Source organism: Lagenorhynchus albirostris, chromosome 3, assembly GCF_949774975.1.
Source record: "Lagenorhynchus albirostris chromosome 3, mLagAlb1.1, whole genome shotgun sequence".
Lineage (NCBI taxonomy): Eukaryota > Metazoa > Chordata > Mammalia > Artiodactyla > Delphinidae > Lagenorhynchus > Lagenorhynchus albirostris.
In genome coordinates this window covers 61,823,393-61,846,206 of record NC_083097.1, presented here as the reverse complement: position 1 = coordinate 61,846,206, position 22,814 = coordinate 61,823,393, and the positions used below count along the sequence as shown (strand labels likewise).

At 35.1% G+C, this 22,814-nt stretch overlaps 1 protein-coding gene across 5 annotated transcripts in view; it reads right to left on the bottom strand.

The window, feature by feature from the left end:
* The window catches only part of SCAMP1 (secretory carrier membrane protein 1), a 138,397-nt gene that overhangs the window by 62,512 nt on the left and 53,071 nt on the right, over positions 1-22,814 (bottom strand). The window lies entirely within an intron of this gene.

Here is a 22,814-nt window from a genome sequence, read left to right as displayed (position 1 = left end):
AACCTCGGAGTCCTTAAAACTCATTTTTTCTACTTTTACTATTGAAGGAGGCTAAATATCTTTCTCGATAGACTGTGTTTGCCTCATTTTATCAACCAACTTTCCTGTTTCTGGACAAGGAGACAGTAAAATTCATTTTGTGTACATTTACCATGCTAATATAAATGATTATTTTAAAAATATTTCAACTTTCTCTGAGATTTAAACTCCATGTGCCAGCACTTACTCAACTATCTGGACTCTTACAAGAGTGCACAAATCTTCCTCTATCTAATCTGTCCAAATTATTACCAATGTAAAATCAAATTCAAATTTTTAAAAGGTTACTTTAACTATACAAGCAGTCACCGAAAATACAGTTCTTCACATCAAAACAATATAAAAAAGTGAATCTGACTCCCCTGTGAAAACGATTTTACAATACCAGGTTGCAATTCCCTGCCGAAAGCCTAAAATTTATTAAAGACATATGCAAAAAACTGAGGTAGTCGTAGTGCTAGAAAGCACATTAAGTATAACTAACTTCCCGTATACTAAATAGTAGAAAACTCTGTAAAGTGTAAACTTAAGCAATACAATCATCACATGAATTTCAAGTTCATTTGAGTTGCTTTAAGAGCCAGATAACCACTCCCCACCCCTCAAGTGGAGGGCTGTACCAGAGCCAGAATCAGAAAAGGTCCAGAAGAAAAAACATCACTGCGGGTGTAGACAATGTCTATTGGCATCCCAAAGCAAAGGCAATGGGTCTTGTATACAGAAAGAGGTTACGAAGCTGACTGTTGAAACAACCCAGCTTGTACAGAGCCATTTTAACCCAAAGAAGAAAGAGTAGAACCACAGTTAGAAAAACACTATCAATTGATTTAAGCTAAGTAGTTTTAACTTGTAATCCGCCTCAGTTTACAGTGAAGTACTTGTGGTATTTTGAATATTTATTCATAATAGATCCAACTATGTAACCAATTTCTTCATCAGAATAGATAACTAAATAATAAAAGCTTCCTATTGCTTGCCATCCTGGCTCTTCCAGATCAAAGCCTATTGGAAAACTTAATCTCAAATAAGCCAGTTGTTTTTGGTTTAATTGTCTTCAAATAACATACTGACAAGTTATAGTACACCTTTCATAAAAATGTCCTTCCCTAAATTATTATTAAAAATCTCAGAAAAACTGTATTAAGATCACATAAATCTTTTACTTCACATTACATATCAATAACAGAGATTAATCACAACTACAGTTTGAGGAATCAGGGAAGACAAAGTATTTCATTATTTTAAAAGACAGAACAGAAATTTTACATTTAACCACAATAAATGGGTACAACTTAACTAAAGTACTAAACATTTTACCTTTGGTAACTCAGCATAGTAGTTAACAGCATGTAGCTTTAGAGAAAGATTTGAGTTTGAATCCAGACTCTTCCAGTTAAAGTTGTGTAACTTCAAAGAAAATTTAGGCCTAAATCTGAGATTTTCTATTTGCAAAATAAGAACAACAGTGGAATCTACCTTTATATGGATGAAATAATACATGTAAAGTGCTTAGCAGGGGATGTACAGGCACATAGGAAACAATCAATAAATGTTACTTGTTGGTACCTCTCTTACACCAGTACAGTACTGCACTGCAAACAATTTTGCTCACAGAAGTAATATTCTGCTTACAGAAGTGACATTTAGCTTCTGATAAAATCTTGAAAATTTCTGGGACATGGCTGGTAACTTCATTACTACCAGAATCAAGTAATACATGAAATTCCTGATGATGAAGATGATGTAAAGGCAATAGAATAAAAAGGAACCTAAGAAATACAGCTGCTTTCCTTGTCTTAGTCACTTTGAGATGTAAGGCTATCTAAACCAACCTCATTCTCCCCCTAATGCTTTTGTGCCAAAATCAATTCTTTCTCCAAGAACAGGGTTCCATAAGTAGGCTTTAAAAGGCAGCACCACAAACCCACCCAAATTGTGCATAATATTTTGCATGTCTGTATCTTTTTAGGAAGAGGAGTCACAAATTTCAGATTCACAGTGGAGTCTGTGATATAAAATCTATTAAGAACACTCACTAGCCTAAACTAAAATGCATAGAACTGGGATGGAAGGGACCCTAGACTTTGTCTTCTTTCCATCTGTGTTCTGCTAAAAGCAGGGGGCATAATAAAAAGTTTGTATGTAATGAAATTTTAAACTTGGACAATTTTAAACCTAGTCCACAACCTGGGTTCAAGCTTTGGATCTTCTATACTTAACTGACTCCCTATTTTGCAATATCAGCTAACATTTGTTCAACATTACATGCCAGGAACCATGGCAAACACATGCATTACCCATTTAATGCTTACATTACCCCCATGACGTAGACACTAATATTGACTCCATTTTACTGATGAATAAACAGATTTAGAGAGGTTAAATGATCCAAAAACAGAGCTAGTAACAGAAATGCTGAGACCTGTCTGTGTATCCTGATGTTTTTAACCATGTGATAAAACTATCTCTAGGATATTATTTTAATTCCATCTTGTCCAAGAAAGCTAATCATCAATCAATAGAATACCACTATCTACATTAAATTAATCCCAAATGCTCAGTCTTTCTTATATGAGAAGATTATAATTTTTTTCATTTGTAATAATTTAGGTTCTTTAAAATACTTCCTTTTAGAAAAAGTCAGGAAGGATACAATAGAATAGTATTTTACAGCTAATAAGAAAATAAGGACCAAAATTTACTAAAACTTTTACTTGATTAGTCAAAGATTTTCTTGAGTGACAACTAAAATCTCAAAGTTGAATTGCCATTCAATTTAGAAAGCATTAAACAGCTAAACTCAGCCAATAGCCAACCATTTTCAAATTACCTTTGAACAGCAAAACTAATTAATTTAAAGCAAAATAGAAGTCAACATTGGTTAGACTCTAGGTCACAATTAAACTGTTTTCATCATATTACACAAGGCTCTTATCAAAGAGAAAACTTAAGAACATATATTTTTTTCCTACAAATATGCCTCTAAGACACTTCTGTCAACAAAGAATACTGAGCAATAATACAGCTTGAGTTTTGAGGTATCTAGCACTCTTATTTTAAATAAGAAATTTAAAATAACCATGATTAATATGTTCAAGACTCCAGTCAAAAAGGTAGATATCATGAATGAAGAGGACTCTCAGCATATAAGTAAGCTATAGAAAATAACCAAATGACTATGGTAGAAATGAAAACCATGGTAATAGACATGAAGAATACCTTGGACAAGCTCATCAATACACTCAATACAGCTGAGGGTGAACTTGAAGATAGAAACTATACAAACTGAAATGCAAGGATTAAAAAAGAATGGACAAAACAAGAACAGAGCATCTAAGAGCTGAAGGACAATATCAAGCAGTCTGACACACATATAACAGGAATTCCAGGAAAAAAAAAAGAAGTGGCAGAAGAATTACCTGAACAGATAATGACTGAGAATTTTCCAAAATTAACTAAATACTCCAAATGACAAATCCAAGAAAATTAGAGAACACTAAAGATACACACCAAAACACACACAAATGAACACACAAACATGCACATCATAATCAAAATGCCCAAAATCAGAAATAAGGAAAAAATCTTGAAGGCAGAAAGAGAAAAAAAACTTTAAAAACAGAACAAGAATTATAACAGACATCTCATCAAAAGCTCTGCAAGCCAGAATACATCAAAGTGATGTGTTTAAAATACGGAAAGAAAAAAAAAAAAACTGAACTCAGAATTTTATACCCAGTAAAAATATCTTTCAAAAATGAAAAACTAGGGCTTCCCTGGTGGCACAGTGGTTTAGAGTCCGCCTGCCGATGCAGGGGACACGGGTTCGTGCCCCGGTCCGGGAAGATCCCACATGCCGCAGAACGGCTGGGCCCATGAGCCATGGCCACTGAGCCTGTGCATCTGGAGCCTGTGCTCCGCAACGGGAGTGGCCACAACAGTGAGAGTCCTGCGTACGGCAAAAAAAAATAATAAAAAATAAATAAATAAAAATGAAAAACTAAAGGACTGGTTACCAGCAGACTTGTACTAAAAGAAATATTTAACAAAATTCTTTTGGCAAAACAATTATGATATGAGACAGAAACATGGGTCTAAACAAGAAAATGAAAAGTGCTGAAATGGCTTTAATGAAGTCCATTATAAAATTCATTTCTCTCTATTTTTAATTTTTATAAGAGACAACTGTCTGAAGCAAAAGTAATTGCAATGCATTGTGTATTTCTAGTGTATGTAAAAATAAAATACCTAACAAAAATAGCACAAAGAATTGGGGAAGAAAATGGGAGTAATCTTTTGGGAGGTCCTTACAGTACACATGAATAGGAATATTATAATTTGGACATAGACCAAGACTAATTAAAAATGTATACTATAAAAACTCAGGCATCACTAAAAAAGATTTTGATAAGAGGTAGAAATAATGAAGACATAGGAGAACATAAAATTATTTACAAGTACTCAATTGATCCAGAAGAAGACAAAAAGGAATAAAAAAGAAACAACAGTTGGAACTAATAGAAAATAGTTTGTAAAAAGACAGATTCTAATCTAATCAGATCAATAAATGTAAATGGCATAAACGCACAATTAATATAAATAGACTGCCAACTTGGATGCAAAAGCAAGACCCAAATAAAGACTGCCTACCAAAAAAAGTCACTATAAATATAAAAACATTAGTAGGTTAAAGGTAAAAGAACAGAAAAAGATATAATATGCAAACATAAATTAAAAGAAAGCCGGAATAGTTGTCATAATATTAGATAAAATAGATGACAAAAAAGGATTATTATACCAGGGATAATGAGGGAAACTACATAATGATAAAGAATTCAAAGCACAAAGAAAACATATCATAAATATATATCTACTTAACAAGACTGTCCATGAAGATAAAACTAAAAGAAGAGAAAAATCCATAATTAAAGTTGGAAATTTCAACATTTTGTCAATTCTCAGGAACTGACAAAACAAGCAGACAAAAATCAGTATGAATACAGAAGACCTGAACAACACTATCAACCATTTTGACCACACTGATATTAACAGAACATTTCATCCTACCAAAGCAGAATACACATTCTTTCAAGTGTACACAGAAGGAGGTGTCAGTTTCAGAGTTTTTAAATCCCCAGCACTGCTACATTCTCTATGGATTTTCATATCAGCTTCTACCCTCAATCTATTCTATATTATTATGGTTGAAAATTAAGAAAATCAGCTTTACACAGATATACAGTTAGAAAAGGGAGAACCTTAAGCTCTCTGAAAGGAGACTATCAAGGGTCCTGTCATCACACTAGAAAAACTACTATAAAATAAGCCACATAAAAATTAACAGACCATTTTCCTTCTCACTCTCAACACCCAGCTGGTACAGAACTTTGTAATGAATAGTAAGCTCTTAACTACTGTGGTTAAAGAACCATTCAAGAAATAAACATTGCCAGTAAATATAGCCGACCTTTGAACAACGGGTTAGGTACGGACCCCACCCCCACCCCAGTCGAAAATCTGTATAGAACTTTACAGTCAGCCCTCTGTATCCAAGGTTCCACATCCACATATTCAACCAACTATGGACCATGTAGTACTGTAGTAGTATTTATTGAATAAAATCCACGTATAAGTGGACCCAAGCAGTTCAAACCCATTTGTTCAAGGTTCAACTGTATTCTAAGATTAATTACCCCACTGAACAGAGATCACTGAGTTACCTAGATTCTCTGAAAATTAAATAATAATGTAAACATAATAAAGTAGAAAGGAAAACAGGAGCCCTAAATTTCCAGTCTGAAGGCCTAGGTGAAAATCTCAGCAACTAATGATCCACTAGGAAGATTCTAAACATTAAACAATATAAAGTACTGAACAAGACTTGTAGACTCTAAAGCACTATATATTTATATACACATGTAAGAAACTAAGCAGTAGGTTCCTCTTGCAGGTATAGAAAGAATATTACCCTTCCTTAAGATAAATTTAATATGAGACTTCACTTTGGAATCAAAAAAGAAAAATTCTCTTTTTCTGGTTATACAAACAGGATGAAAAAGAGTCAAGTTAATTACAAAAGGCAGTATTTTAACGTACATTAACTTGAAAGACTATTTAAACAACATAAAAATGAACTAATATCAATTCCTGAGCTTTGGATGTTTTTACACTTAAAATCAAATATAAAGTATCTTTTTACAGAAAAAATTTGATTGACTTTCTCGTTCATACACTATTATAACACTTTTCAAGATGTTAAAATAGTTCAATTATATTTAATTTTTAATTTCAATTAGCAAAATATTCCAACATAAAAGGTGCAATATCCCAACAGATACTAAGTATGTTCTAAAGAAACAGGACCAAAAATATACTGTCTACTGCCCAGAGATAGCTTACTTTTAAAAAGTATACCTGAGGGACTTCCCTGGTGGTCCAGTGGTAAAGAATACACCTTATAATGCAGGGGATGCAGGTTCGATCCCTGGTCAGGGAACTAAGATCCCACAATGCCACGGGAAAACTAAGCCCGCGCACCACAACTACTGAGCTTGCACGCCTCAGCTAGAGAGCCTGCATGCCACAAACTACAGAGCCCATGCGCTCTGGAGCCCGCACACCACAACTAGAGAGAAGCCTGCGCACCACAATGAAAGATCCTGCATGCCGCAACTAAGAGACCCAACGCAGCCAAAAATAAAATAAATAAATAATAAATCTTAAAAAAGAAAAAGTATACCTGGAAGAAGCTTAGAAGTAGCAAACCATCCTAACTACAAGTAAAAAGCTGAACAAACTGAAAAGTCAACAACTCTTCTTAGGTCTGAAAGAGAAGTGAAGCCAGAGGGCAAACTGCAACCCCCAAACTGGGAGACAGATAGATGAATACAGAGAATCAAAAGTTATTAGAGCAAAAACCCATAAGCAGAAACCTCTGCAGCAACCATTGCCAGGGGAGGAATTCTGAACCGTAATTGACAAGAGGCTCAGAGTGGATGACTCTGAAGAGTTAAAAACTCCAGGGAGACCTAGTCATATGGGGAATCCCACACATATGTGAATTTTACCAACAACAGCTCAATCTGGTTCTCAGAGTGAATTCTTTAGAGAAAAAAATCCCCTCATGCTTCCAGGAGGAGGTGGGGAAGCGGAACCATCTGCAAATACTCTAGAGCACTCTGTTCTTAACAAGGACTGCCCTCAGGAGAAACTAATTAACCAGAGCCCAACCTGCTGCGGTTTTATTACAGCCTAACCTACGTGAGGAAACAAATACCGAACTCCAGCCCACTGTAGGCCAGCCTGTCCCTCGTGAGGAGAAGGAAGGACTGAGAAGCACTGGTGCAGTTCACAGTCCAGAGGCTCAAGCTAACTGAAAGACTGAGACCTAATCACAGGCCTACAGAACGCTTCCCCTGCCCCACACCTTACCATCACATTACTAAAGGTCTATTTACAGCAGTTCCTTTTACCTGGTACATCAAGTCCAGCCATCAAGTAAAAATTACAAGACATACTAAAATGCAAAAAACAGTTTGAAGAGATAGAGCAAGCGTCAGAACCACAGTCAGATATGACTAGGATGTTGGAATTACCAGATCAGGAATGTACAACTATGATTAATATGCTACAGGTTCTAATCGATAAACTAGACAGTATGCAAGAACAGATTAGCAATGTAAGCAGAGATGGAAATGCTAAGCACCAAATAAATTAATTTTATTTTTACAGTTCTTAATATGACAGAAAAGCTGGTGTCAAACACATCCCTGCCAAGAGCAATTAGAACAGGAGGATAAAATGGGGGAAAAAAAAAATCTGCTGAAGCGTCCAGGAATAGAGAGATCATGATTCTGGAGTAGAAGAGAACTACAGAAATGTAAGCTGACTTTCTACGGCCTCAATCCATTTTTCCTGAATGCAAGATAATAAGTTGAAAATTCAGATTCTGCCTGCAGAGAGCGCTGCTTCCAGGGAACAGACAAACCAACTGAGATTTGGCAGATTCACAGGACTCACGACACAAAACTAAGGATGCACTGTAACAAAATACTGATGAGAAATGAGAAGTGAGAAGCATAAAACTGGCCCAAACATGCAGCCAACTTTTCTCTCAAGGCATGTACCAAATACAGAAGCTAAAGAGATGAGCAGAGCCTCTGAAAGCAGAGGAGACTTTTCTGCAGTGTCCCCTAATGGGAAAAGGATTAGAACAGCAATTCTGAAACTTTTGGTCTCAGGACCTCTTTATTTTTGAGTATCTCAAAGAACATTTGCTTATGTGGGTTGTAGCTCTTGCTTTACAAAATGAGAAACTAAAATTGAGAAATATTTAAAGCATTCAACTAATTTTTTAGATAATAAATTGCTTACAATAAAATAACATTTTCATGAAAACTGAAAAAAACAGCAAAAAGAGTAGCATTAGTTTATATTTTTGCAAACCTCTTTAATGTCTGGTTTAATAGAAGATAGCTGCATTCTCTTTTCTGTTTCTACATTCAAACTCTTTGCAAGTCATGTAAGCCTCTGGAAAACTCCACTGTATACTTAAGAGAACAACATCTTAATGTTATTATGAAATAGTTTTCATGTCATGGACCCTCTAAAAGGATGCTGTCCTCCCTCCCTTCTCCCCTCTAGGGATCACAGGACTATACTGTGTGAGTCCAGGACTTGCTGAGGGAGGAGCCCAAGTGAACATATCAGGTTCTCAATTAAAAACCTAGAGGGTTAACCTCTATGACTAGGGCAGAACCAAATATAGACAGAAATTAAACAAAACTGCAACTCAGCCTTAACTCAGCTTAGCCCCTGACTTATACTCTAGCTGACAAGCATGGCAAAGGTGAACTTGCTCTGAAACAACTGAACATCATCAGAATCCTCCACAATTCTTTATTCACCATATCCAGATTCAATCAAATCTTGTTAAGTATACCAAGAGATGCACCATATGATTAAATACCAAGAGTAAAATATGGACAATACAAAACAAATTCACAGAGTATTCTAGATACTGAAGTATGCACACAAAGACATTAACAAAATTTCATAAGAGAATAAAACCTTTAAAAAATGTTCAAGTACACATGGCAAAAGTGAAAGAAACTACTGAAATAAGAATTTAATACATGAGTTTATACTGGGATAAATTCCTAGAAACATACAATCTGCCAAGTCTGAATCATGAGGAAACAGAAAATCTAAACAGATCGATTACTAGTAAGGAGATTGAATCGGTAACCAAAACCTCCCAAAAACAAAAGTCCAAGACCACATGGCTTCATTGGTGAATTCTACCGAACATTTAAAGAAGAATTAATAACAATCTTTCTTAAACTCTTTCAAAAAACACAGAAGAGGAGGGAACACTTCTAAACTCATTTTACAAGGCCAGCATTACCCTGATGCCAAAACCAGACAAGTACACTACAAAAGAAGAAAATTACAAGCCATTGTTCCTAATGAACATAGAGGCAAAAACTTTCAATAAAATGTTAGCAAGCCAAATTCAACAACACATGAAATGGATCATAAAACACAATTAAGTGAGATTTATTCCACGGATGCAAGGATGGTTCCACATCCACAAATCAATCAATATGATACACCACATTAACAAAATAAATGAAGGATGAGTATCATATGGTCTCAACAGATGCATAAAAAGCATTTGCAAAAATTCAACATCGATTTATGATAAAAACTCTCAACAAAGAGGATATACAGGGAACATACCTCAACATAATAAAGGTCATATATGACAAGCCCACAGCTAACATCATACTCAATGGTGAGAAGCTAAAAGCTTTTCCTCTAAGATCATGAATAAGACAGGGATGCCCTCTCTCACCACTTTTATTCTACATAGTATTGCAAGTCCTACCCAGAGCAATTGGGCAAGGAAAAAAAAAATCCAAATCAGAAAGGCAGAAGTGAAATAGTCACTATTTGCAGATGACATGATATTTACACAGAAAACCCTAAAGTCTCCACCAAAAGACTGTTAGAACCAATAAACAAATTCAGTAAAGTTAGAGGGCACAAAATCAATATACAAATATCTGTTGTGCTTCTATACACAAAAAATGAATAGAAAGAGAAATTAAGAAAAAAATCTCATTTACAATTGCACCAAAAAAAATAAAATAAATAAAATGCCTAGGAAAAAATTTAGCCAAGGAGGTAAAAGACCTACACAGTGAAAACTATAAGACACTGATGAAACAAACTGAAGACATAAATAAATGGAAAGATATTCCACACTCACGGATTGGAAGAATTAGTATTGTAAAATGACCATACTACCCAAGGCAATCTACAGACTCAATGCAATTCCTAACAAAATATCAATAGCATTTTTCAGATTCACAGAAATAGAACAAACAACTATAAAACTTGTATGAAACTTAAATAGATCCTGAGTAGCCAAAGCAACTTTGAGAAAGAAGAACAAAGCTCGAGGAATCATGCTCCCTGACTTCAAACTATATTTCAAAGCTATAGTAATCAAAACAGTATGGTACCGGCACAAAGACACACACATAGATCAATGGAACAGAATAGAGAGCCCAGAAATAAACCCACACATATATGGTTAATTAACATTCTACAAAGGAGCCAAGAATGTCAAATGGGGGAAAGGACAGTCTCTTCCATAAATGGTGCTGGGAAAACTGGACAGCCACATACAAAAGAATGAAACTGGACCACTATTTTAAACCATACACAAAAATTAACTCAAAATGGATTAAAAACATGACCATAAGACCTGAAACGATAAAACTCCTAGAAGAAAACATAGGTGGTAAGCTCCTCAACATCAGTCTTGGCAATGATTTTTTGGACTTGACACCAAAAGCAAAAATCAACAAGTAGAACTACATCAAATAAAAAAGCTTCTCAGGACTTCCCTAGTGAGGCAGTGGTTAAGAATCTGCCTGCCAATACAGGGAACACAGGTTCGATCCCTGGTCCAGGAAGATCCCACATACCATGGAGCACCTAAGCCCGTGCGCCACACCTACTGAGCCTGCACTCTAGAGCCTGCGAGCTACAACTACTGAGCCCACGTGCCACAACTACTGAAGCCCGTGCACCTAGAGCCCATGCTACTCAACAAGAGAAGCCACCGCAATGAGAAGCTCACACACTGCAAACGAAGAGTAGCCCCCGCTCACCTCAACTAGAGAGCCCGCGTGCAGCAACGCAGCCAAAAATAAGTAAATAAACGACCTGACCTTTAAAAAAAATCTTAAAAAAAAAAAAAGTTCTGTACAGCACAAGAAATCGTCAACAAAATGAAATCTACCAAGTGGGAGAAAATATTTGCAAATCATATAATAATAAGGGGTTAATATCCAAAATATATTAAAAATCTCATACAACTCAATACCAAAAAACCCCCTAACAATCCAATTAAAAAGTGGGCAGAAAATCTGAATAGATATTTCTCAAACGAAGACACACAGATGGCCAACAGATACACAAAAAGATGCTTAACATCGTTAATCATCAGATAAAAGCAAATCAAAACCACAATGAGATATCACCTCATGTCTGTTAGAATGGCTACTATCAAAAAGACAAGAAATAAAAAGTGTTGGTGAGGAAGACGAGAAAAGGGAACGCCTGAGCACTTCATGGAAATGTAAACTGGTGCAGCCACTGTGGAAAAGGGTATGGAGGTTCTTCAAAAAGTTAAAAATAGAACTACCATATGATCCAGCAATTCCATTTCTGGGTATTTATCTGAAGGAAATGAAATCATTATCTGGAAGAGATATTTGTAATCCCATTTTCATTGCAGCATTGTTCATAACAGCCAAGATATGGAAACAACCTAAGTGTCCACTGATGCAAGAATGGATAAAGGAAGTGTAGTGTGTGTGTGTATACATATATAGTGTGTATATAAATAAAATGGAATATTATTCAGCCTTAAAAAAGAAGGAAATCCTGCCATTTCCAACAACATGAATGAACCTTACTAAACTAAGTTAAGTAAGCCAGACAAAGATAAATAGTTCATGGTATCACTTATATGCAGAAATTTTTTTAAAACAAAGTAGAACTCATAGAAACACAGAGTAGAATGGTGATTACCAGGGACTGGAGTAAATGGGGAGAAGTTGGTAAAAGGATACAAACTTTTAAGATGAATAAGGTCTAAGAATCTAATGTAGAACCTAGTGACTACAGTTGATAATACTGTATTCTATCACTGAAATTTGCTAGAAGAGTACATTGTAAGGAAAGAAAAGGTAAATATGTGAGGTGATGGATGTGTTAACTCAATTGTGGTAAGGCTCTCACAATGTGTATGAATATCAAAGCACCATGTTGTATACCTTATATATATTACAATTTTTTCAGTTATACCTCAGTAAAGCTAAAAAATGAAGGTGAAATAAAATGTTTTCAAACAAAATTTGAGGGAATTCATTGTCTGTAGACCTATAATAAGAGACAATGATAAAAGAATAGATGAAAAATAGAATAATACTTTATTAATCTAAAAGGTAAAGAAAGAAAAAGGTATTTAACATATGTTTTATATGGTAAGTAGTAGCTATAAATATTAGATATAAATCCATGTACATCATTAAAGATAAACAAAAATGTAACCCAATTACATATAATTTTAGTGTAATTACATCAAACATAAATACACAAAAACTCCACTTAAAAGACTAGATTATCACACATTTTTTTTTACAACTCTCTTTATTAGCTGTATTTTTGTATATTCTTCCCATTGATCACAGGCACATAACCATGTACAGAAATACAAATATCATCAGTCCACTTTTTTTTTTATACACAGCAGGTTCTTAGAGTGTATACATGTCAGTGTATACATGTCAATCCCAATCACCCAATTCATCACACCACCACAACCACCACCCCCACCACTTTCCCCCTTTGGTGTCCATACGTTTGTTCTCTACATCTGTACCTCAATTTCTGCCCTGCAAACCAAATCATCTGTACCATTTTTATACGTTCCACATATATGCATTAATATATGATATTTGTTTTTCTCTTTCTGACTTACTTCACTCTGTATGACACTCTCTAGATCCACCCACGTCTCAACAAATGACCCAATTTCGTTCCTTTTCATGGCTGAGTAATATTCCATTGTATATATGTACCACATCTTCTTTATCCATTCATCTGTCGATGGGCATTTAGGTTGCTTCCATGATCCGGCTATTGTAAATACTGCTGCAGTGAACACTGGGGTGCATGTGTCATTTTGAATTATGGTTTTCTCTAGGTATACGCCCAGCAGTGGGATTGCTGGGTCATATGGTAATTCTATTTTTAGTTTTTTAAGGAACGGCCATACTGTTCTCCATGGTGGCTGTATCAATTTACATTCCCACCAACAGTGCAAGAGGGTTCCCTTTTCTCCACACCCTCTCCAGCATTTGTTGTTCATAGATTCTCTGATGATGCCCATTCTAACTGGTGTGAGGTGATACCTCATTGTAGTTTTGATTTCCATTTCTCTAATAATTAGTGATGTTGAGCAGCTTTTCATGTGCTTCTTGGCCATCTTTATGTCTTCTTTGGAGAAATATCTATTTAGCTCTTCTGCCCATTTTTGGATTGGTTTGTTTTTTTCATATTGAGCTGCATGAGCTGTTGATATATTTTGGAGATTAATCCTTTGTCTGTTGATTCATTTGCAAATATTTTCTCCCATTCTGAGGGTTGTCTTTTTGTCTTGTTTATGGTCTCCTTTGCTGTGCAAAAGCTTTGAAGTTTCATTAGGTCCCATTTGTTTATTTTTGTTTTTATTTCCATTACTCTAGGAGGTGGATCAAAAAAGATCTTGCTGTGATTTATGTCAAAGAGTGTTCTTCCTATGTTTTCCTCTAAGAGTTTTATAGTGTCCGGTCTTACATTTAGGTCTCTAATCCATTTTGAGTTTATTTTTGTGTATGATGTTAGGGAGTGTTCTAATTTCATTCTTTTACATGTAGTTGCCCAGTTTTTCCAGCACCACTTATTGAAGAGACTGTTTTTTCTCCATTGTATATCCATACCTCCTTTGTCATAGATTAGTTGACCATAGGTGTGTGGCTTTATCTCTGGGCTTTCTATCTTGTTCCATTGATCTATGTTTCTGTTTTTGTGCCAGTACCATATTATCTTGATTACTGTAGCTTTGTAGTATAGTCTGAAGTCAGGGAGTCTGATCCCTCCAGCTCCGTTTTTTTCCCTCAAGACTGCTTTGGCTATTCGGGGTCTTTTGTGTCTCCATACATATTTTAAGATTTTTTGTTCTACTTCCATAAAAAGTGCCATTGGTAATTTGATAGGGATTGCGCTGAATCTGTAGATTGCTTTGGGTAGTATAGTCATTTGCACAATATTGATTCTTCCAATCCAAGAACATGGTATATTTCTCCATCTGTTAGCATCATCTTTAATTTCTTTCATCAGCATCTTATAGTTTTCTGCCTACAGTTCTTTTGTCTCCCTAGGTAGGTTTATTCCTAGGTATTTTATTCTTTTTGTTGCAGTGGTAAATGGGAGTGTTTCCATAATTTCTCTTTCAGATTTTTCATCATTAGTGTATAGGAATGCAAGAGATTTCTGTGCATTAATTTTGTATCCTGCAACTTTACCAAATTCACTGATTAGCTCTAGTAGCTTGCTGGTGGCATCTTTAGGATTCTCTATGTATAGTATCATGTCACCTGCAAACAGGGACAGTTTTACTTCTTCTTTTCCAATTTGTATTCCTTTTATTTTTCTTCTCTGATTGCCGTGGCTAGGACTTCCAAAACTATGTTGAATAATAGTGGTGAGAGTGGACATCCTTGTCTTGTTCCTGATCTTAGAGGAAATGCTTTCAGTATTTCACCACTGAGAATAATGTTTGCTGTGGGTTTGTCGTATATGGCCTTCATTATGTTGAGGTACGTTCCCTCTATGCCTACTTTCAGGAGAGTTTTTTTAACATAAATGGGTGTTGAATTTTGTCAAAAGCTTTTTCTGTATCTATTGAGATGATCATATGGTCTTTCTTCCTCAATTTGTTAATATGGTGTATCACATTGATTGATTTGCGTATACTGAAGAATCCTTGCATCCCTGGGATAAATCCCACTTCATCACGGTGTATGATCCTTTTCATGTGTTGTTGGATTCTGTTTGCTAGTATTTTGTTGAGGATTTTTGCATCTATATTCATCAGTGATATTGGTCTGTAATTTTCTATTTTTCTAGTATCTTTGTCTGGTTTTGGTATAAAGGTGATGGTGGTCTCATAGAATGAGTTAGGGAGTGTTCCTTCCTCTGCAATTTTTTGGAAGAGTTTGAGAAGGATGGGCGTTAGCTCTTTATTCTAAACGTTTGAAAGAATTCACCTGTGAAACCATCTGGTCCTGGACTTTTGTTTGTTCGAAGATTTTTAATCACAGTTTCAATTTCATTACTTGTGACTGGTCTGTTCATATTTTCTATTTCTTCCTGGTTCAGTCTTGGAAGGCTATACCTTTCTAAGAATTTGTCCACTTCTTCCAGGTTGTCCATTTTATTGGCACAGATTTGCTTGTAGTAGTCTCTTAGGATGCTTGTATTTCTGCAGTGTCTGTTGTAACTTTCCTTTTTCATTTCTAATTTTATTGATTTGAGTCCTCTCCCTCTTTTTCTTGATGAGTCTGGCTAATGGATTATCAATTTTGTTTATCTTCTCAAAGAACCAACTTTTAGTTTTATTGATCTTTACTATTGTTTTCTTTGTTTCTATTTCATTTATTTCTGCTCTAATCTTTATGATCTCTTTACTTCTGCTAACTTTGGGTTTTGTTTGTTCTTCTTTCTCTAGTTCCTTTAGGTATAAAGTTAGATGGTTTGAGATTTTTCTTGTTTCTTGATGTAGGCTTGTATAGCTATAAACTTCCCTCTTAGAACTGCCTTTGCTGCATCCCATAGGTTTTGGATCGTCGTGTTTTCACTGTCATTTGTCTCTAGGTATTTTTTGATTTCCCCTTTGATTTCTTCAGTGATATCTTGGTTATTTAGTAACATATTGTTTAGCCTCCATGTGTTGGTGTTTTTTACGTGTTTTTTCCCTGTAGTTGATTTCTAATATCATAGCATTGAGGTCAGAAAAGATGCTTGATATGATTTCAGTTTTCTTAAATTTACTGAGGCTTGATTTGTTACCCAAGATTTGATCTATCCTGGAGAATGTTCCATGCGCACTTGAGAAGAAAGTGTAATCTGCTGTTTTTGGATGTAATGTCCTATAAATATCAATTAAATGTATCTGGTCTATTGTGTCATTTAAAGTTTGTGTTTCCTTATTAATTTTATGTTTGGATGATCTGTCCATTGGTGTGAGGTGTTAAAGTCCCCCACTATTATTGTGTTACTGTTGATTTCCTCTTTTATAGCTGTTAGCAGTTGCCTTATGTATTGAGGTGCTCCTATGCTGGGTGCATATAATTTATAATTGTTATATCTTCTTCTTGGATTGATCCCTTGATCATTATGTAGTGTCCTTCCTTGTCTCTTGTAACATTTTTTATTTTAATGTCTATTTTATTTGATATGAGTATTGCTACTCCAGCTTTCTTTTGATTTCCATTTGCATGGAATATCTTTTTCCATCCCCTCACTTTCAGTCTGTATGTGTCCCTAGGTCTGAAGTGGGTCTCCTGTAGACAGCATATAGATGGGTCTTGTTTTTTTATCTATTCAGCAAGCCTGTGTCTTTTGTTTGGAGCATTTAATCCATTCACACTTAAGGTAGTTATCGATATGTATGTTCCTGTTACCATTTTCTTAATTGTTTTGGGTTTGTTTTTGGAGGTCCTTTTCTTCTCTTGTGTTTCCCACTTAGAGAAGTTCCTTTAGCATTTGTTGTAGAGCTGGTTTGGTGGTGCTGAATTCTCTTAGCTTTTGCTTGTCTGTAAACTTTTGATTTCTCCATCAAATCTGAATGAGATTGTTGTCAGGTAGAGTAATCTTGGTGTAGGTTCTTCCCTTTCATCACTTTAAATATGTCACGCCACTCTCTTCTGGCTTGTAGAGCTTCTGCTGAGAAATCAGCTTTTAGCCTTATGGGAGTTCCCTTGTATGTTATTTGTCATTTTCCCTTGCTGCTTTCAATAATTTTTCTTTGTCTTTAACTTTTGCCAATTTGATTTCTATGTGTCTTGGCGTGTTTCTCCTTGAGTTTATCCTGTATGGGACTCTCTGTGCTTCCTGGACTTGGGTGGCTATTTCCTTTCCCATGTTAGGGAAGTTTTCGACTATAATCTCTTCAAATATTTTCTCGGGTCCTTTCTCTCTCTTTTCTCCTTCTGGGAGCCCTATAATGCGAATGTTGTTGGTGTTTAATGTTGTCCCAGAGGTCTCTTAGGCTGTCTTCATTTCTTTTCATTCTTTTTTCTTTATTCTGTTCCGCAGCAGTGACTTCCACCATCCTGTCTTCCAGGTCACTTATCCGTTCTTCTGCCTCAATTATTCTGCTATTGATTCCTTCTAGTGTAGTTTTCATTTACTGTTACTCTATTGTTCATCTCTGTTTGTTTGTTCTTTAATTCTTCTAGGTCTCTGTTGAACATTTCTTGCATCTGCTCAATCTTTGCCTCCATTCTTTTTCCGAGGTCCTGGATCATCTTCACTATCATTATTCTGAATTCTTTTTCTGGAAGGTTCCCTATCTCCACTTCATTTAGTTGTTTGTCTGGGGTTTTATCTTGTTCCTTCATCTGGTACATAGCCCTCTGCCTTTTCATCTTGTCTATCTTTCTGTGAACGTGGTTCTTGTTCCACAGGCTGCAGGATTGTAGTTCTTCTTGCTTCTGCTCCAGACAACATTTTTTAAAGTTTATTTTTATCAAGCAATACAAAGAACGTACATACACTTTAGTGTACATTATGATTTCCTCCAGGTTAGACTGGGGTACCAAAGGACAGTGAACTAAAAGCAGCAAAAAATAACTTATAACAAGTAATGGTTTTATGGATCATCAAAAGTAAATGATAAAACCTAACAAAAACAAAAATATAAAACATTCCAGCTACCATTTGTTGACCATCTTTAAAGACAAATATTTTGTACATATTATCTCTAATCTTCTTATCAACTCTGCAAATGTTATGCCCAATTTACACTCAAAAACCTGAGGCACTGAGAGGTTTTACTGCATTTTCATAACAGCACACAGCTTTTAAGTGAGGAAGCCAGAATTCTAACCCTTTCTCAGTCTGTTTACAATAATCATATTTTTTCAACAAAACACTGCTTCATTAATAATTACCTAATATTTTAAAGTATTTACATAATGCCTGGTGATTTGTGGAAGCATAAAATTAAGAATAAAGTTAGTCTTTTAAAAAATATGTAAATGACAAAATGACAACTCTGAGTTTAATTCTGATACCTAATAAACTTAATTTTGAAAAGCACATACGCTTGAAACTTCTCTATAAAATTCTCCTTCAGATTCAGGCAATGGGATTAATTCAGGGAGGTCAAAGTCCTTTGCATATATCAGGAAAAGGAGCTTCTTGGTTGAAAACTAATGTAACTGAGCAGGACCCTATGGGGCCTTCCAGGGACAGACCATTCATTCCCTCATATCCTCCACTGTAGCTCCTCTCTGAAGTACCTAGATAATAATATCTGATGCACACTTCTGGGGTTGTTTTATAGATGCTAAAACTACCACCAAATAGAAGAAATTAACTACTTGACAAGCATGAGCATGTAGCCCCCAGACCTACTGGTGCCTAAGGATTGATAACGTTAACCCCTGTTACATCACCAACAACCAGTCAGAGAATTGTGTGTGAGCTGATCACATACCCCGGGACACCCTTCCCTCACCTTGCCTTTCAAAATGTTTTGCTGAAACACTTCAGGGAGTTCAGGGGTTTTTGAGCATAAGCCACCCGTTCTCCTTGTGTGGTACCTTTACAATAAATGCTGCACTTTCCTTCACCACAACCCAGTGGCAGTAGATTGGCTTTACTGCACACAGGTGAGTGGACCCAAGTTTGGTTCAGTAACACTAAGAGAAGTCATATTCATAGAGAACAGTATTTTATACAGTTTAAAACTCATCTTTTTCATGGACATTCTGATATTTCAATGGTTCCAGTAAAAGCAAGGTCTTGGGGTTTTTTTTTTCTGATTTCAGAGAAGAATGTTTATTAAAAACTTAAATCCTCAAAAAGATAATCCAAGAAGACTCACCTGAAAATAACTGATCTTCTATTTAGAGATATATCACAGGTATGATACCAGTATTAAATTACTCTGTATTTCAAATTTTGGGGGTGTTTGAATATTACTCTGTTTTAATGTATAAATTCTACTAGCCAAAGTTTCAGTAATACCTACTTTTAAACTCATTTATATATTATATATTTCTACAGGGCAAGTACCATGTCTTCTTTGTATCTCCAGCCTAATATATACTGTCTGTATTCAGTGAGTGATTAATTTAAACCTTAGTACTTATTTTCTAACTGCTTTACAATCATTAGTTATTTATCTTAACATCTCCCTAAGAGCATCAAGTGAACTCAATAACAAACTTGCAAATGAAATACTGAAACAGAAACTCAGATGACACTGGAAAACCAACTTCTCATGCATGGTAACTAATTTTAAAATGATTATTCCTAAAGAGAATCAATCTTTATCACATTTTAAAATCATTAAATGTAATTATCAGTATGATTTAGTATATGAGATTATTGATTATAATCACTTAAATGTAGCTTTAAATTTTTTCAGTAGGCTCTAAAGCTATTAGCAAATACTTTAACTCCATCTAAAGGCATTTTATAATTCAGTTAAAACAATTATATTTTTCTTCCCAGCTTAAGAGTTAATATACAAAGGTTTACTCAGCCATCATGTTATTAAGCAAACTACAACAAATTCTTGATAACAAAGTTAACTATTAACCTTTAAAAAGGATTTACTTTTAGATTATGAGTCAACAGGGAGGCAAAGAAGGAGATAAACTATATATGGCAATTACAAATGCAACTTCAACTGACTAAGGGACAAAAAACAAAGAACTGATCATTCTAGAATAAAGACTTCCTAATATGCCCCCTAGTTATTTTCAGCACCCCACGACAAAGTTAACAGCTACTCTAGAAACTTGGAATTACCACCTATCTACAAGGGGGGAAAAAAAATTCACCAGACAACTAAAAAAAAATCTGATCACATTCTCAGACCTAATGTCCCTCTAACTTGTATGTTTGCAATGACTGGTTTATTCTAAAATCAATCCCTGCCATGTTTTTCTTATTGCCTACCATTCTTTTCTTCACTTCTAGGGAAACCTGAAGAAATCAAGTTCACAGTAGATATTTAAATATGGCAATAGAGGCAAATACATCATTAGCCAGAGAAGAATAAAACTTGAAAAACTTTTAAAAAGCACTTTAGCTTCACTCCAGAGTCTGATTAATAAAAACTAAATGCTTTCAATAACAACTTGGTTTAAGAAATATGTGCATCTGGCCTAAAAGATTTTAGTTACCCATTTTCTACTGACGTAATATGTTCAGATGCTTGTGTTTCATTTCTTAATCATCAGTCTTGAAACAGAATATGAAACACTTGCACATCCTGTGACTCTGCCCCTTCTCAAAAGGCAGTAATCCCTGTCAAAACTGATCTCAAATAAAGCACTTACGTGAATACGTAAAGTCTATTTAAAACCCTGTATTTGATAGAAGTAATCATATCCAATGTATCTGGTTTAAGATTTCCATATTTAAGGGAGAAATCTGTCATCAGCAGATGTTTAAAAAACTTTACCAGATACTTCAGAAGAGACTTAACAGACACAGAAACCACTGGCAATCTGGGTGAAGAAAATGCCAAAGTTATATACTGAGAAGGTATATTAATTAATGATTTAAAATACTTTCAACTTTCCCCTAAAAAAACTATTCCTCTCAGTTCTGCTCCAAACAGTAAAGCCCAGATAATTAACATATTTGTGATACATATACTCTAAAAGGTTGAGATGCAGCTAAGAATTTAGCCCAGGGGTTAATAATGCCAGAAGTAAAAATGTTCCACAAAGCATTTTTATTTCCACTGGCAAAGAAAGGGAATAAAAGGAACCAAGTGACTTCAAGTGATAAATGGCAGAAAACTGGCTTTTTATAGTTTGTTCTGGCTACATTTGTCACAGAAGGCTTAAAATTCAAAGTCTCTAGTTTCAGGTCATTTTCAAAGTCCCAAAGACATCCCCATTCCCACCCACAAGCATCATTACAGATACACTGGTAACACGATGGAAGTAGGCAAGCAGAGGCCACATGTCAAAAAATTAAAAAACTTGTGAGCCAGACTTAGATAACAAGGAAAAGAGCAGCAGTAACTCTCCTCCTGTTCACGCAAGGAGTAAAAAGGTCCCTTTTATTCTTCTCCAACCTACATCTATAGGGGTGCCCCTCCCCATTCCTTGATAACCAACCTCTCATGTTCCATTAGATCCAAAGATTTTCCTCCCTTTCCCTCCTCCCATCTATTTTCTTCCCTTCATTCCATTTCTAACCAATTTAGTTTTCTGTTGAATGACATCTTTTTTCTCCAAATTCCCTAGACTTCCCCCTTCTCCTTCTTTTTCGTTTTCTGTTTACCTATCTACGTTTCTAATTTCATTTGGCAGGGCTTTGGGGGATGGGGGTGGTGATACACATTCTGAATAATCAAAGAAATTTTTTGTTCAAATAGTAAAAAAAAGTTAAACAACTGAATGTGGCCCTCTAATTTCCCTAATATATCATCTGCACAATACATGCCTATTTCCTAGTAATGCTGCTCCTCATACATGAGAGTTGAAAGAGGTTTATTATTCATAAATGAGTTTACTCAAATAAAAATAAGTTGATAAACAATTGAATACATGGACTCATCTAGGGCTATCATCTAAATCAGCATTTCCCAATGTTTATTTCCTAAAGCAAGAGTCCAACAAGGTACTCAACACACACGCACAAATAATGGTTTCATGGTCATATCACAAAGCACATGAGGCTCTTAAAGAAGTCTAAGAAATTCTGAAATGAAGAAACTTTTTTAATTTTATTATCCCACTGTTCCCAAACTTAAGCTAACGAACTTTTTTTTCTACAACACCTAGTAATACCCCACAGAACAGGCATTTAAGAAATGTTAATCCTAACCATTGATTAAAATATACCATGCAAAGTAGTATAGTTAATCTTATAGTCTAAACAGTTTTAAAACGTTACTGCATTTTGAAAAACCAAAAATGAATTTCCACAGAAAATAATTACCAACTTGCCAGGTGAAAAGTGACTCACTTTAAATAGCACATGTATATTCACCCTACCTAGGCTACCTAGGTTCATTTAAAAATTAGGCTGTAATCACCACTCCTGATTTTTTCTGAAGGGGAGAATAAAAAGTAAAATTTTCTTTAAAGTCAAATGTATCATATGGAATAGAATCTTTTACAAATATTAAGACCTAAGATTGTTCTCATTTTTCCCTCATTCATTTTCATGTTTGATCTTTTTCTCAAGTGGGAGAAAAGAATGGGATATTATTTGTTACAAAGTCAAATGAATACAAGAGCATGTTATATACGGACTTAATACACAGAGATGTTATATACGGACTTTTCTGAAGGTATATTATACAATAATAAAAAATATGAAAAATGAAAATATGTCACTTTTCCCTTTAAGGTGTACTACAAATTATTTACTTCACAGGTTTTAAAGAGCATATT